Genomic DNA, 15,769 nt, shown 5'->3' with positions numbered 1-15,769 from the left:
CAAACTTCTGGGCTCAAGCAACCCTGCTGCCTCAGCCTCCCGAGTAGCTGGGACTATGCCCAGCTAATTTTTTCTATATATTTTTAGTTGACCGATTACTTTCTTTCTATTTTTTAGTAGAGACAGGGTCTGGCTCTTGCTCAGGCTGGTTTCGAACTGCTGATCTTGAGCAATCCTCTCATCTCAGCCTCCCAGAGTACTAAGATTACGAGCATGAGCCACCGCACCCAGCCTAAAGTCTATGTTTAAGTGCCCAATCCACTACTACGATCCAAAAGTCTTAAATTTAAACTGATCAAACTACAAGAAGCTAAGACCAGGCCTGTAATCCTAGCCCGCCTGTAATCCTAGCACTCTGGGAGGCCAAGGCAGGCAGATTGCTCAAGGTCAGGAGTTCAAAACCAGCCTAAGCAAGAGCGAGACCCCGTCTCTACTATAAACAGAAAGAAATTAATTGGCCAATTAATATTTATAGAAAAAATGAGCTGGGCATGGTGGCGCATGCCTATAGTCCCAGCTACTTGGGAGGCTGAGGCAGGGGGATCACCTGAGCCCCGGAGTTTGAGTTTGCTGTGAGCTAGGCTGACGCCACGGCACTCACTGTAGCCTGGGCAACAAAGCAAGACTCTGTCTCAAAAAAAAAAAAAAAAAAAAAACTACAAGAAGCTAGAGTCCTTTAGTTTCCACTTTTCCCCAAGGAACAGTGGCTTAAATTATCAGGCCTTGACCCTCTTAAATTACTCTGATGTTGAATGAAAAATATGTACTTAACTACATGTCCCATTTCCTTATTCATTTAATGTCAAACACCAATTTCTTTTTTCTTTTCAAAGAAATATGGATCTGTCAGAGACAAATGTATAATAGATCTGTAAGAAATCTAGTCCAATTTCCTCATTTTACAGACTCAGAAAGGTAAAGAAATTTGCCTAAAACTCACATAACTAATCAATATAATGCCTATGAGCACAATAAATCATTGCCATTTAATTCCTCTTTCAATACATTCTAAAGAAATGCATATAATCATTTGATGAAACAGTTGAGGCGAAGTTATCCAGCCAATAATGTAGCCAGAGTTCAGTCGGTACCAGGATCAGAAAGCAGACCCCAGAGGTCCCTGAGCAGCCCCACCACCCGCCTAGGAACCACCATCACACCTCGGGAGGGGCAGCAGCTGCCTCCCATCATTGCACCCATGGCTGTACCACCGAGACTCAGCAGCTGCCCATGGGCCATCCCCACCCTCAGCGCTCCCAACGCCACCCCCAGCACCACAGGCAGCTGGACAGGGAGGGGTGGCCCAGGTAGCCTCACACAGGGGTGCTTGCCAGTGGGGACAATAAAGTCATCACAAAGGTTTTGGGAATAGTAAAATGGTTCAATGTCAAAAACAGATATGGTTTCATCAACAGGAATGACACCAAGGAAGATGTACTTGTACACCAGACTGCCATAAAGCAGCGGCCCAGGAAGTACCTTCACAGTGTAGGAGATAGAGAGACAGTGGAGCTTGATGTTGCTAAATGAGAAAAGGTGCAGATGTGGCAAATGTTAGGCCTTGGTGGAGTTCCAGTTCAAGTCAGTGAAGATGCAGCAGACTGTAACCATTACAGATGTTATCCACGTCACAGGGGTCCTCCGCAGAATTACCAAGATAGTGTCAGTGGGGAAGAGAACAAAGGATCAGAGAGTGTTCCCGAAGGCCAGACCCAACAATGCTGGCTATACCGCAGGTAAAGGTTCCCACCTTACTACATGCAGAGATCATATGGGCACCAACCACAGCATTACAAAACCCTCTTGTGCAGGAAGAAGTGATGGAGGATGCTGACAACCAGGGTGCAGGAGAACAAGGCAGACCAGTAAAACAGAATATGCAGCAGGGTTACAGACCACAATTCCACAGGGACCCTCCTTGCCAAAGACAGTCCAGAGAGGACAGCGATGAAGAAGATGAAGAGAATCGAGGAGAAAAGGCCCAAAGTCAGCAACCATCTCAACATCATTACCACCACAACTTCAATTACTGCACAGATGCCAAAAAAAATCCTAAAACACAAAATGGTAAAAAGAGAAAAGTAGCCAATCCATCAGCTGAGAATTCATACACTCCCAAGGCTGAGCATGGCAGGGCTGAGTAAATGCCAGCTTACCATCTCTATCATCATCTGGTTTAGTTATGCAACAAGAAGAAATGAATATGAAATTCCAGCAATAAGAAATGAATAAATATGATTGGAGCTGAAGACCTTAAGTGCTTAGCTTTTTGCCTACTGACCAGATAACTAGAACTATCTCCAAGCATAAGGTTTTTATTATTTTTATCTAAAGACAATTTTTTTTTTGAGACAGAGTCTCACTCTGTTGCCCGAGCTAGAGTGCTGTGGCATCAGCCTAGCTCACAGCAACCTCAAACTCCTGGGCTCAAGCAATCCTCCTGCCTCAGCCTCCTGAGTAGCTGGGACTACAGGCACCCACCACCATGCCCAACTAATTCTTTTCCTATATATTTTTAGTTGGCCAATTAATTTGTTTCTATTTGTAGTAGAAACAGGGTCTCGCTCTTGCTCAGGCTGGTTTCGAACTCCTGACCTTGAGCGATCCACCCGCGTTGGCCTCTCAGAGTGCTAGGATTACAAGTGTGAGCCACCGTGCCCGGCCTAAAGACATCTTTTTTGGTAATAACAAATCTGTTTTTTTAAAAAGCTTGGTTTTCCCCAATACACCTTTAAGGTTTTTAAATTGTTTTATATCTGGTCAAGTTTAGATTTTTAAGAACTTTTTTTTTTTTGGCTTAGAGAAAAAAAACTTCATTTTTAAGTTCTTCATGTAAAGAACTTCATTTTGAATTTGTAATGAAAGTTTACAACTTGATTTTTTTTAAAAAGTCAACAAACTGCAAGCACTTGTTAATAAAGGTCTTAAATGTTTAAAAAAAATTTTTTTAATGTAGCCAGTAATGACACTACAACTCAAGACATTTTGAGTTGCCTCCTGCTATTGTTTGCTGAGGCTGTTAACATTCCTAGACTCTAAAAGTGTAAAATGTAGTAGGGTTACAGAAATGGATACAGATGAGGGTAGCTGTGAATGAGGCAAAAATTTTGAAGAAAAGCAAAGAACTTATTTCTAATTGCTGGAGTTTCAGGATCTGGTGGGAAAGGATGTGTTTGTCAGTGATGGGGTAATAAGAACTAATGCTAATGCAAAATGGTACAACTACTTTGAAAACAGTCTGGCAATTTTATTATAAAGGTGTATATACACTTTGCATGCTCCCTGACAAAACCACTCACAAGAGAAACAAAAACATGTCCACACAAAGAATATGGGCTAGAGGAGACAGTACAGGGTAGCAGTTAAGAAAACAGGCTCTAGAGTCAGACTGTTTCCAGGTTTGAATTCTCCTTCTGCCACTCACTAAACATGTTGACTTTAGGCAAGTTATTCATCTTGATCATTTATCATTTCTTTGCATTGGGAACATTTAGTATCTTCCTCCTAGCTATCTGAAACCACATGTTATTGTTAAGTATAGTCGTCCTACACTGCTATAAAATACTAGAACTCATTCCTCTTATCTAGCTATAATTTTGTATCTCCTAGTGCAATTTTGCATCTCCTCTGCATCCCCAACTCTGCTGCTGCAGACAAGTACTAGTCCGTGGCCTGTTATGAACTGGGCCACAAAGCAGGTGAGTGGTGGTGAGCGATGGAAGCTTCATCTGTATTTACAGCCATTCCCCATCACTCACATCACTGCCTGAGCTCCGCCTCCCATCAGATCAGCTGCAGCTTTAGATTCTCACAGGAGTGCAAACCCTGCTGTAAACTGCACATGTGAGGGATCTAGGTTGCGTCCTCCTTGTGAGAATCTAATGCCCAATGACCTGAGGTGGAGCTGAGGCACTAGCACTGCAAATACAGATTATCATTAGCAGAAAGGTTTGGCTGCACAATAAATATAATGCGCTTGAATCATCCCGAAACCACCACCCCAACACACCCCTATTCCGTGGAAAAATTGTCTTCCATGAAAACGGTCCCTGGTGCCAAAAAGGTTGTGTACCAATGCTCTAACAAATCTCTCCTTATCCCTTCCCTTCCCCCTGCCCTTCTCAGTCTCAGAGGACATTTTTACATACATATACACGCCCACAGCAAATGCTGTACAATGTAGTGTTTGACAGTTTACTTGGATTTTGTTTATGGTCAAATAAATATGGTTCCCAATTCTGACTGCCATGGAGAATTGCTGGAAAGTTATTTTACCTCCCTAAGATTTGGCTTCACTGACTACAAAATGAAGACAATTATTTCAGAGGATTATTTTAAGAATGTAATAAGACATATAAAGTGTTTACTTAGTACAAAGCTTGGCACAGGGTGCTAAGAACTGAAACTATTTTATTATGTAATTAATGAAATAAGTACGTTATAACTGGAGTGACCACTTATCCTTATTTGCCTATGACAGCCACAACTATGCCAGTTTTCACAACATAATTATTAACTGCCATTCCCTATCTCAATATATTCCAGTGTAGTTGATAAAAAATTTCAATATATCCCAGTTCAGATGATTAAATTATATAGTCACCCTAATTTCTACCTAAAATACTTTCAACATTTTCCATTTAGTTCTTCATTCTTACTCCTTTTTCAGTGACACAACCACTTTGCCCTCCAACTCACCAGCCCCTTTTTCCAACCTATCTCTTGTTCTCACTCTCCTTACCCAGGTGCTCAGTGACCTCAGTACTCCAAAGTCCAGGTTCCTCTGTGGTACAACACTCCTCAGCAATGTTGTGTTTTCCAAACCCAATCCTTCTCAAATGCCTATCTGTCCTTTCAATCTGAATTCTAGAATCAAAGCGAGTAACCTGGCCAGGCACAATGGCTCACCCCTGTAATCCTAGCACTCTGGGAGGCCGAGGCAAGCAGATCGTTTGAGCCCAGAAGTTTGAGACCAGCCTGAGCAAGAGCGAGACCCTATATCTACTAAAAAAAAAAAAAAAAAAAAAAAAATAGAAATTAGCTGGACAAGTTAAATTATATACAAAAAATTAGGTGGGCATGGTCGTGCATACCTGTAGTCCCAGCTACTCTCGGGAGGCTGAGGCAGAAGGATCGCTTAAGCCCAGGACTTTGAGGTTGCTATGAGCTAGGCTGATGCCAGGGTACTCTAGCCCAGGTGACAGAGTGACACTCTGTCTCAAAAAAAAAAAAAAAAAGCGAGTAACCTAAAAACACTACCACCACCAAATTAAAATTTTAAATCTCTAGGGATAACTACATTTTAACAGGGAACACTTAGAGAGACAACACCTTAAACAAAAGTAGAAAAATTAATAACATAAATTTCAAATCCTGTGATAAGTTGGGTAGGGGAGATCGTTTAAGGACAATTTTCACTCTTCAAATCAAACAATTTAGGGGGTATCCACTAAATACATATTTTAGAACAGCCCTGATTTCCTTTTTTGCCAGTTTGCAAACAATCCAGTCAAAAACACCAGAGGCTCTTAGCTCAAATATTAACCTAACAGTTCTTAAGGGTTTTGTTTTATGCACCTAACTTTCACTCTACAAATGGTCCCCAAGGTTATTTCAACCACTGCCCTCAGCCCAATTACCATATATGCTAATAATAGCCAAATCTCCATTTCCAGCCCAAAGCTCTCCAGCCTAGGTGTCTTTTAGTCTAACCTCTCCCTATCCAACTGCATGTAGTTCAGCTCCACCATATTACATATTGCCACCTCAAGCTTAACTGAGGTACACTTCTTAACCAAACTCTACTTCCTCCCTACCACTTACCCATCCCAATTCATTCAGTTTTTTTTCAATAAATTCCTTCTCATCTACCCCATTTTCCAAGGCAGAAACAAGATGTTATCCTTAACTTCTGCCTTAACCTATAGGCAAACAACCACATTCTCTCAACTATTGTTCCAATCTGTTTCTTGCCAACCCTACAAGCCACTAGTCAAGTTCTAGGTACCACCTTCATCTCTTTAACAAAACCAAACCATAATAGCTGCTAACTAATCTTCCAGTCACCAATCTTGGCCCTCCAATTTGTTCCCATTTTGGCTAGAATGATACTTCTAAAATGAATCTCAGACCATGTTACTCCTAACATCCTCAGGAAAAGTTCATTGCCCTCACGTGACTGCTAAGGCCCTTTACAATTTGATCCCCACTTTTCATTTACTGCCTCTTCCACTTGATGCCCCATAATTGTGCCATTCAATCATTCTCAATTTCTATCTGTTCCTCAAAAACACCAGGCTCTCTTTCTCTTGCCTACAGGACATCACACTTACTGTTCCCCTCTGCCTGGCTTATTCTTCAAAACTTAATATGGCTATCACCTTCAGGAAGTTTTCCCCAAATCCCCAAATCTGTTCAAGCACTCTTCCAAGTATCTTCCCTCCAGAGCACTTACATCACAGAGGTTATCAATCCTGGCTACAACTCCAAATCTTGGTGGGTACTTAGCACCAGAATTTCAGATTTAGAAATTCAAGAATATGGCATCCAGTTCTGGGTGTCATATTTTAAGAGACATTATAAATTAGAATGTATCCAGAGAAGAGAAAGAAGATAGAAGAGTCTGAGATTTCACATAAGCAAAAGTTAAGGAAACAAGAGAGATTTAGACTAGCAAAAAATACAGGAAGATATGACACCCTTCAAATATTTGTAGGCCTCTGCATAGTACAAGAAAGACAAAGCAGACTTCTTCTCAGTTGCCAAAGAAGGTGGAACCAAAGCTATTATGTAGAAGTTTAAGAAAGGTACTTTTTGGTTTGAAAAAAAGGAAGAACCACCTAAAAGTCTAACCAACCCCCAAAAGATAATGTAGTGAATTCACAATCACTAGAGATTTTCAAGTATCAGGAACACTAAAAGGATTCCTATATTTGGGTGAATGTCACATTAGATAGTATCTACAGTCCAAATCAATTCTAAGATTTTGGCCGGGTACAGTGGCTAACGCCTCTAATCCTAGCACTCTGGAAGGCCGAGGCAGGAGGAATGCTTGAGCTCAGGAGTTCCAACCTGAGCAAGAATGAGACCCGATCTCTACTAAAAATAGAAATTAGCCAAGCAACTAAAAATAGAAGAAAAAAAAATTAGTCCGGCATGGTGGTGCCTGCCTGTAGTCCCAGCTACTCAGGAGACTGAGGCAGGAGGATCGCTTGAGCCCAGGAGTTGGAGGTTGCTATGAGTTAGGCTGACACCATGGCACCCTAGCCCAGACAAGACAGTGAGACTCTGTCTCAAAAAAAAAAATTCTAAGCATCTATTACACCTAAATTCATGAAATATTTTAAATATAACTAGACAGTAGCTTAATTAAAGCACATTACCCTAAGCACCTTCATAAGAAGCATAACTTCCTAAGATGTGAGATTTAACTGCTTGTTTTGCAAAGAACTCAGAATTACTCATAAAATAGTGATGACATTTTCCTGTATTCATGAAATTTTTAAGAAAAATATGAAACATTTTCAGTAAAATTATAAGTAAGGAGAGTCTCCTAGTTATTTAACCCTGCACTAAAAAAAAAGAAAAGAAACGAAACCTAGATGTCAATTTGTCAATCTATTATTTCTCAAAGGATAAAATGACATCAAAAGCGCTTTTTTTAAGGATGTAATAACTTTCAAAAAAACTTTGTAGGCTGACAAATATTTGTCTTCTCATTTATATATGAGGAAGAGGAAAAGACAAGGAAAAATGTGTAAGGTTTCTTAATGTTTTATGTAATGGCTATGGGTATAAGAAGAAAAACTGTGGGGAAGAATGGAGCCAAATAAAGGCTTTGTTCTCTCTGCTGTCATATTTGATTATATCTTGAGGTTAAACCAATTTGGAAAGAAGTCATTTTTGCACAAGTGAGAACAAAAATGAAAAAAAAAAAAAAACAGAATATAAAGTATTTAATCTCAAGTCATCCTTATTCTATGACTTTTTAAAAGCACATAAAAATGGATACTAAATTAGTAACTATCATTTTTACCTCACTACAATTTACAATCTCTATGCCTTCATTTTATGACACTTAGACAAAACATTTTCATTAAAATGCTAGTTTTTATAAACATGATACACTCTTAAGTTTGATTTTACTAAAGCAGGTGGGTGGTCTTTTCTCCCCATAGGAAGATCTTTTGTTAGGATCTTTTTTAAAAAAATTTAAACCTGTAAAATATTATTTATATTTCCATATTTCCATACAACTTTCCAAAACACATTTTTCCATACATGGAAGGCTATAAGAGGGAAGCAACTTAAACTGGAAAGCCTCTATTATGGATTGAAATTTGTGCCCTCCTTACCCAAAAAGATATGTTGACACCCTAACTCCCCAGAACCTATGAATGTGACCTTATTTGGAAATAGGGCTGTTGCAGATGTAATTATTAATTAGTTAAGATGAGGTCATACTGGATAGAGTGAGCCACTAATCCAATATGACTGGTGTCCTTATAAGAAAGCAACTATAAGAGACACACAGGGAGAAGGTGACATGAATATGAAGGCAGGGACTAGAGTCAAGCAGCTGCAAGCCAAAACTGCCAGCAAGCTACCAGAAGCTAAGAGGAAGCAAGGAGCGTTTCCCTCTCAGGTTTCAGGGGAAGCACTGCCCTGTTGACACCCTGATTTTGGATTTTTTTAACCTTTACAACTATGGGACAATAAATTTTTGTTGTTTTAACCCACCTAGTTTGTGATACTTTGTTGTGGCAGTCCTAGGAAATGAATACAGCCTCCATTTGATGAGAAGCATAAAACAGTCACACAAATCTAAACCTTACAATCATGAACTATAATCCATTACCCAGTCAAAAAAGGATTTTGGCCTTGCTTCAGCATGGTCACTGTCAACATGGTCTCCAGCTCATCAGAAGTCAACACGTTTCTATTAAATAACCCACTTATTCTCTATCTAGGCTAGACTGTTATCTAAGCCACTAGATTTTATTAATGTCTGTTTTAGCATCAGTTATAGGGCAAGCAGTCATGTTCTTACTTTATATTCCATTTATTTACTTTATTTGGACTATACAGTAGTACATATACATACCGTGTTTCCCCAAAAATAAGACCTACCAGTAAAATAAGCCCCTAGCAGGATTTCTAAGCCCTACCCCGAAAATAAGACTTCCTGATGGGCGTGGCTATGCAGCATATCTGCACAACCCATGCAATGTGTCTCGGAGCAGTGACTACCACGAGCAGCCTTTCTCATCTGCCCCATCGTGACAGCTACTATCCCAGAGGTGACCAGAAAGGTGCTGGCAGCCCCATCAACAATGTAGGCTACCCCTATCAGGTCCCAGCCATCCTGTGTGTGCTGCAAGCTGAGGCTTTGAGGGGAAAGTCTCCTCAGTGAAGGGAGGAGCTGGACGCTCGCTCCACTTTAGGTATTGTGTGTCCCCATGGGGAAGAAGAAAAGCTCTGGCTGCCACTTTACTATGATGATGTTCCAGAAGATGATGACTTAACTATATTTGAATAAATGTAGACTGCTGAATCGTACTTAAAAAAAATAGCACATCCCCTGAAAATAAACCCTACAGTGTCTTCTTGAGGAAAAATAAATATAAGACCCTGTCTTATTTTCGGGGAAACACGGTAGTAAAGTGAGATACAAAGAAAAGTATTTCACTCTCATTCTCCTATCCATAAATCACCCTGTTCCCCACTCCAGAGACCAACATTATTACCAGTTTCTTCTGTATCTTTCCACTAAGATTCCATGCATTTATGAAAATACTACATACATCATGTATGTTATACACATAAATGGTAGCATATTCTACCGTTTCATTTTGAGTCTTGTTTTTTATCACTTTCCATATGTCTTGGAGAACATTCTACCATGATTCCCCGATATATTTTACATTATAGATGCATCATAATATATTTAACCAATCCCCTACAGATGGATATTTAGGTTGCTGTCAATACTTATCTTTATCACAAATGATGTTGTAATGGCTACACTTTATCAACTTTTCATTGAGCCCTTCCTATTTATAACTGCAATCCCCTGTTCCCTACCCTTGTAGTCCCCATCTCCCGCTCATGCTTTGTTTTCCTCAGAGCACTCTGTTATCTGGCATTCTATATATTTTGCTTATTTATTGCTTGTTTACATCAACTAGAATGTAGGCTCCATGAATGCAGGGATTTTTGTTTCCTCTGTTCACAGCTAAACCCCTAGTGCCTGAGTGTCTGGCTAATACCTAGTGCTCAACAAGTATTTATTCAACTGAATGTTTTCATTTAATCCCACAAAAGAAAAAAACCTACATAACTAAAATGGACAATGTATCTTCCCTTCAAGGCAAAGTAAGTCAAATTACTCGCAAAACAGATGGGTAATTTGTCCTTTGTCTTATATTAATTTTCTATATTGTGTCAAATAAGACTATTACATTTAGTTTGATACAGATTTGATATGCTCTGTGAACCCAGTCCCTACATAATTTAGCCTTTCTGTTCAAGAATAATGTTTCCTGGTCTTTCTCAATATTCTGTGTACTTAATCAGGTCTCTGCATCCTTATATGCAGTGGCCTTCCTGCATTAAACAATATCATTAACACAAAATTTTTTCTACCAGCTGTGCATTTTTAATCACCACAGAGTGATTCAGTGTGACATTATTTCTGGTAAATCCCAACTTAACATGAGAAAGCCAGTACATGTTTAATTCATCCCTTCCAGTTGCCTTCACATAAGGAGTTAAGACAGGCATTAAGTTGTGCCCTTCTCTTGCAGAGGCATCAGTCTGTATTTCAGTCAGGCCTGGTACCCTGGGGCCTAAAAGTAAAATGAATCTTTACAAACTGTTCACTGGGAATGGGAAGGGGTAATACTTTACAGAAAAATAAAAAACAAAAGAAAAATAAGTTCCTGTCTTGGTCAGTTCAGGCTGCTACAGATAAATACCATAAAGTGGGTAGCCTATAAACTACAGAAATTTGTTGTTCACAGTTCTGGAGGCTGGGAAGTCCATGACCAAGGTATCAGCAGATTCTGAGTCTAGTAAGGACCCACTTCCTCATAGATGGTATCTTCTCACTGTGTCCTCGTGTAGTAGTAGAAGGGGTGAGGTAACTCCCTGGGTCTCTTTTCTAAGGGCACTCATCCCATTTATGAGGACTCCATCCTCATGACCCCATCTCCTATTGCCATCACCTTTAGGGGTTAGGACTCCAATACATGAATTTGGGAGAGAAATAAACATTAAGACCAGAATATTACTTCAAGAGAAGAAGGAAAAAGAGTAGCTAAAAGAAATCCTTCAAAAATGTAGTTTTCAACTCTGGCTACAATAAAATATACTGGTGAGCTTTTAAGAAATATTAATGCCAAAGCCCCATATTAGACAAATTAATCAATTCCTAGGAGTAGTACCCAGGAATCTGTACTTTGTTTAAAGTATCTACAGATTATTTTAATCTGACAGGGTAGAGAACAACTCATTCTAAAAAAGTCTTTTATAAAAAACATCATGTACATGAATTTGTGCATAATAGGCACTTTTGTTATATAAGCATTTTATGGGCAGTTTAAACATGACAATTTAACATGGCTAATAAGCAAACAACATTAAGAACCTACAACTATGAAACTGCAGAACATAACCTAAAACTACAGACCATAGAACAATTTTATTATTTTCTATCTTATAAATCAGGCACATTTATAGCATTTCTCTATAAGGCTTCTTGCGAAGGCCTTCCCCACACCCAAGAGTTTTTATACTGACCAATGTTTTCTTTTAGTGTTTTTAAGGTTCTCTTTTTTAATACTCAACTCTAGAAAATTAAGGATTTACCTTAGTATAGAATTAAAGATAAAGATCCAGCTTTCTTTTTTTCTACTTTTTGTATTTTAGCAATCACTTCCATGAGGCTCTGATTACTATGTTCACTGGTCTGTAGGGCACTGTAAAAACCACATTGGCTTCATCATAAAGGTCAGTTATACAATTTGTCAAGACAAAGCTTTCAAAGTAAAATAAAAAAGTAAATGAGATAATTTACTTCACAGGATAAAAATACAATACCAATTAAGGCAGAAGACAAACTGTTCCCCCTTAGCTCAAGGGTCCTCAACCCCAGGAAAAGGTTTGATTGATACTTTCCAGGGGGTAATGGACAGTTTTAAGGAAATCACTTTTCAAATCGCCAACTTCCTTCTGTATTTTTTTCTAAAATTGCCAAGCATCTTGGTTGGTCTTACTGTCTCTTTCTCCACCTTTGGTAGCACAACAGTTCTTCTTTGTCATAAAGAAGTCTTGCCTCTCATTCATCTGAAGTCTTACTATGTACATTACACCTCTAGTGTACCAAAGGGACAACTGGGAAAAACTAAGGAAAAGTCTCACACAGGCAAAGCAAGAAATACTGAAAAGTGATATGCCTTATGCTACAAACTTATGTTAAGACCCCCTGCTTTATCAACCAATCTATCTTAGAATTAGAATTTGGAAATGAAAAGTCACTGACTACAGGTATTGACATGTTTAATAGAATTGAAAAATAAGTTACAGTCAGACCTTTTTCTGACCGAAAAACCTATCCCATTTGGCTGGTTTGACCATGAGGACTAGCAAATATTTTTCATAACCCAAAATCTACAGGGTCGAGAATTTAGTCTATATCCTTTAAAAATATAAGTAACATATAACACTCCAGAAACTACATCTTTTGCAACTTTTTAAACTTATGATAAAAAAATTTTAGATATCAGCTCTAAAATGTATTAACAAGCACATGGTTTTGTAGGAAAAAAAATTTGCAGGATACATGAACAAAAAAGTTTAAAAGATTGCCTTAACTTGCTGATACTAAATAGCAATGCTCAAAGAATTGAACTACAATAGCAAGAGAATATAATTAGCTTTTCAAAAATAATCCATTTGGAAACGAGGTGTATGGGAACCCATCATTCAATTTCAGTGCCTGATAATGCCTATACCAAAGCCTAATTCCTTGCTTCTTGAAAGTAGTCAACAGGTATCTATAAAGCAGAATTAAGTTTCCAGGTCAACCTAACAACAGTAAGCAACAGATGCCAACTGAAGCTAACATCCCTAACTTGTTCTCAAATACTTAATAGTGGCTAGGCATGGGGGATCAGACCTGTAATCTTAGCACTCTAGTAGGCCAAGGCGAGGGGATTGCTAGAACTCAGGAGTTTGAGACCAACTTGAGCAAGAGTAAGGCCCCATCTCTACAAAAAATAGAAAAACATTAGTTGGGCAGGCATAGCGGCACACAACTGTAACGCCAGCTACTTGGGAGGCTGGGGAAGGAGAATAGCTTGAGCCTGTAAGTTTGAGGTTGCAGTGTGCTGTAATGATGACGCCACTGCACTCTAGCTGGAGTGACAGAGCAAGACTCTGTCTCAAAAAAAAAAAAAAAAAAAAGAAAACTTAATAGCGAAGAATGTGAACGACAGTATTTGGAAGTTATTTAACCACATGATTTTTTAATGAGACACTCACCATACTGAAACTACTGAATTTCATGAAACGGGAGATAAAAGTATTTTCTGAAGCAAAAGCACACTAACTTTTAACATTATCAAAATTTTTTAAGGAAATAAAAAGCATAACATCTTCATTCTAGATTATAAGAGGAAAAGCTACATTTCATATATTTTTAAAGATTATCATTTCTCCCATTTTGACAAAATAATTAATGGAGATAAAATAATTAATAAAAAAATAAATTATATATTAATTCAATTTTATAAAAACCCAGCAACTGGGGGGGAAGTATGGAGATTTTACAGTTACATTTGTTGGCAATATTTCACCTATTCAACCCGAAGAGAAACACACTGTAAAAGACTTTTCTATAAGCATTACTTTATTTCCCATCAGAAATACTACAATTGACACATTAATTTATGAAAAGAGAAGAAAAGCAATGATTCACATTAAAGGAAAAGAAAAATTTCTGAATCAATCAAATCTAAGTTGGATTTTTTTTTTTTTTTTTTTTGAGACAGAGTCTCACTCTGTTGCCCATGCTAAAGTGCGGTGGCGTCAGCCTATCTCACAGCAACCTCAAACTCCTGGGCTCGAGGAATCCTACTGCCTCAGCCTCCTGCGTTGCTGGGACTACAGGCATGTGCCACCATGCCCAGCTAATTTTTTTTATATGTATACTTTTAGTTGTCCAGCTAATTTCTTTCTATTTTTTTTTTTTTTTTTTTTGAGACAGAGTCTCGCTTTGTTAAGTAGTACTAAGTACGTTCAGTAGTACTAAGACAATTACAAAAGGCCACACATTACCTACTCTGACAGAAATGTAAAATTGTGCAGCCACTTTGGAAAACAGCAGCTCCTCAAAATGTTAAACGCAAAATTACCATATATATGATCCAGCAATTCCACTCCTAGGTATATGTCCAAGATAAATTAAAACATATCCACGCAAAAACTTGTACATGAATTTTCATAGCAGCATTGTTCATCATAGTCGTTTGGGTTCACTCACCCATTATCTACTCATTAGTGAATAGATAAATCAAATGTTGTATATCCTACAATGGAATAATATTTAGCCATAAAAGAGACTGCTGTACTGATATACACTGTCCAGATCAAACTTGAAACATTATGCTAAATGAATAAAAGCCAGTTGGCAAAATATCATATAATTCCATTTATATTACATGTCCAAAGAGGCAAATCTAGAAAGACAAAATGTTAGTGGTTGCCAGGGGATGAGGGGAGGGAAAAATGGGGAATGATTGCTAATTTCTTTTTTTTTTTTTTTGGGGGGGGGGGTGATGAAAATATTGTAAAATTAGATAGTGGCAAGGGCTGTATAACACTAACTTATTTACTTTAAAAAGGTGTTCATGGGCGACTTCCGGGGCCCCCGCTCTTGGGGCCCCAGAACCTCGTCCACGAAAAAAATAAAAAAAAAAAAAAAAAGGTGTTCATATGAGTAATCTCAATAAAGCTGTTACAGTAAAAGAAAATAATTTCTCCCCTCACTCCCCCACAAAAGAAAAATCGGTTATTTCCTTAGGATGTACTCTCAGAAGTACTAAGTTCTACTCTTTGACATGTGCCAAAGTGCTTTTGAAACAGGTTCCACAGATCTACACTCCCTCCAGCAGTGTATTTAGCACCTGTGTCACTATACGCATGTCTGAATCGGCACCATTTCTTAAATCTGATAAGAAATTTTTATTATTAGTTGAACACTTTCCTCTCATATTTTAATCATATATTTCTTTTCAAAGGGTCAGTTCTTAGCCTTTAAAATTGACCATCTTTATGCATACAGCAAAATGCTTCAACTTCTCAGGAAATGTAAAAATAGTTACTTTCTTGCAATTTTGGTCAGCAAATAATTAATTCATCCCAACTAAGTTCTATTTCAGCTTTCAACAATAATACCTGCTTTGAAGTCAAATATTTTAAACAGTCATAAGATTCTACTTCAAGTTCTCCCCAAAAAAAAAGAAAAAAAAATAAACAGTCATAAGAACCACTCTGCTTCTCAGACAGGGAAATTAAAAAGGTCAATACAATATGAGTCCACCTGGGTTACATACAGTTCCAGTTTACTGATTACAATTCACTTCCAAGTGGCTCCCAAGATATTTTAAAACCCTAAGGTGTAGTAGAAAGGAATGAAACATTTATTAACATCTTCTACAACTTTATGTGTATTACTTCATTTAATCTTAATAAACCTATTACTCACTTA

The 15,769-nt window shown here is 38.2% G+C and overlaps 1 protein-coding gene and 1 pseudogene across 1 annotated transcript in view; one reads left to right on the top strand and one right to left on the bottom strand.

The window, feature by feature from the left end:
• Nucleotides 1-15,769, bottom strand: part of CDC42SE2 (CDC42 small effector 2) — a 98,737-nt gene that overhangs the window by 68,056 nt on the left and 14,912 nt on the right. The gene's annotated exons all lie outside the window — the stretch shown is intronic.
• Nucleotides 1,034-2,144, top strand: LOC105869933 (Y-box-binding protein 1 pseudogene; annotated as a pseudogene).

This window comes from Microcebus murinus, chromosome 21 (genome assembly GCF_040939455.1).
Source record: "Microcebus murinus isolate Inina chromosome 21, M.murinus_Inina_mat1.0, whole genome shotgun sequence".
NCBI classification, from domain to species: domain Eukaryota; kingdom Metazoa; phylum Chordata; class Mammalia; order Primates; family Cheirogaleidae; genus Microcebus; species Microcebus murinus.
Note: the sequence above shows the minus strand (reverse complement) of the source record. Positions and strands in the feature narration are given on the sequence as shown.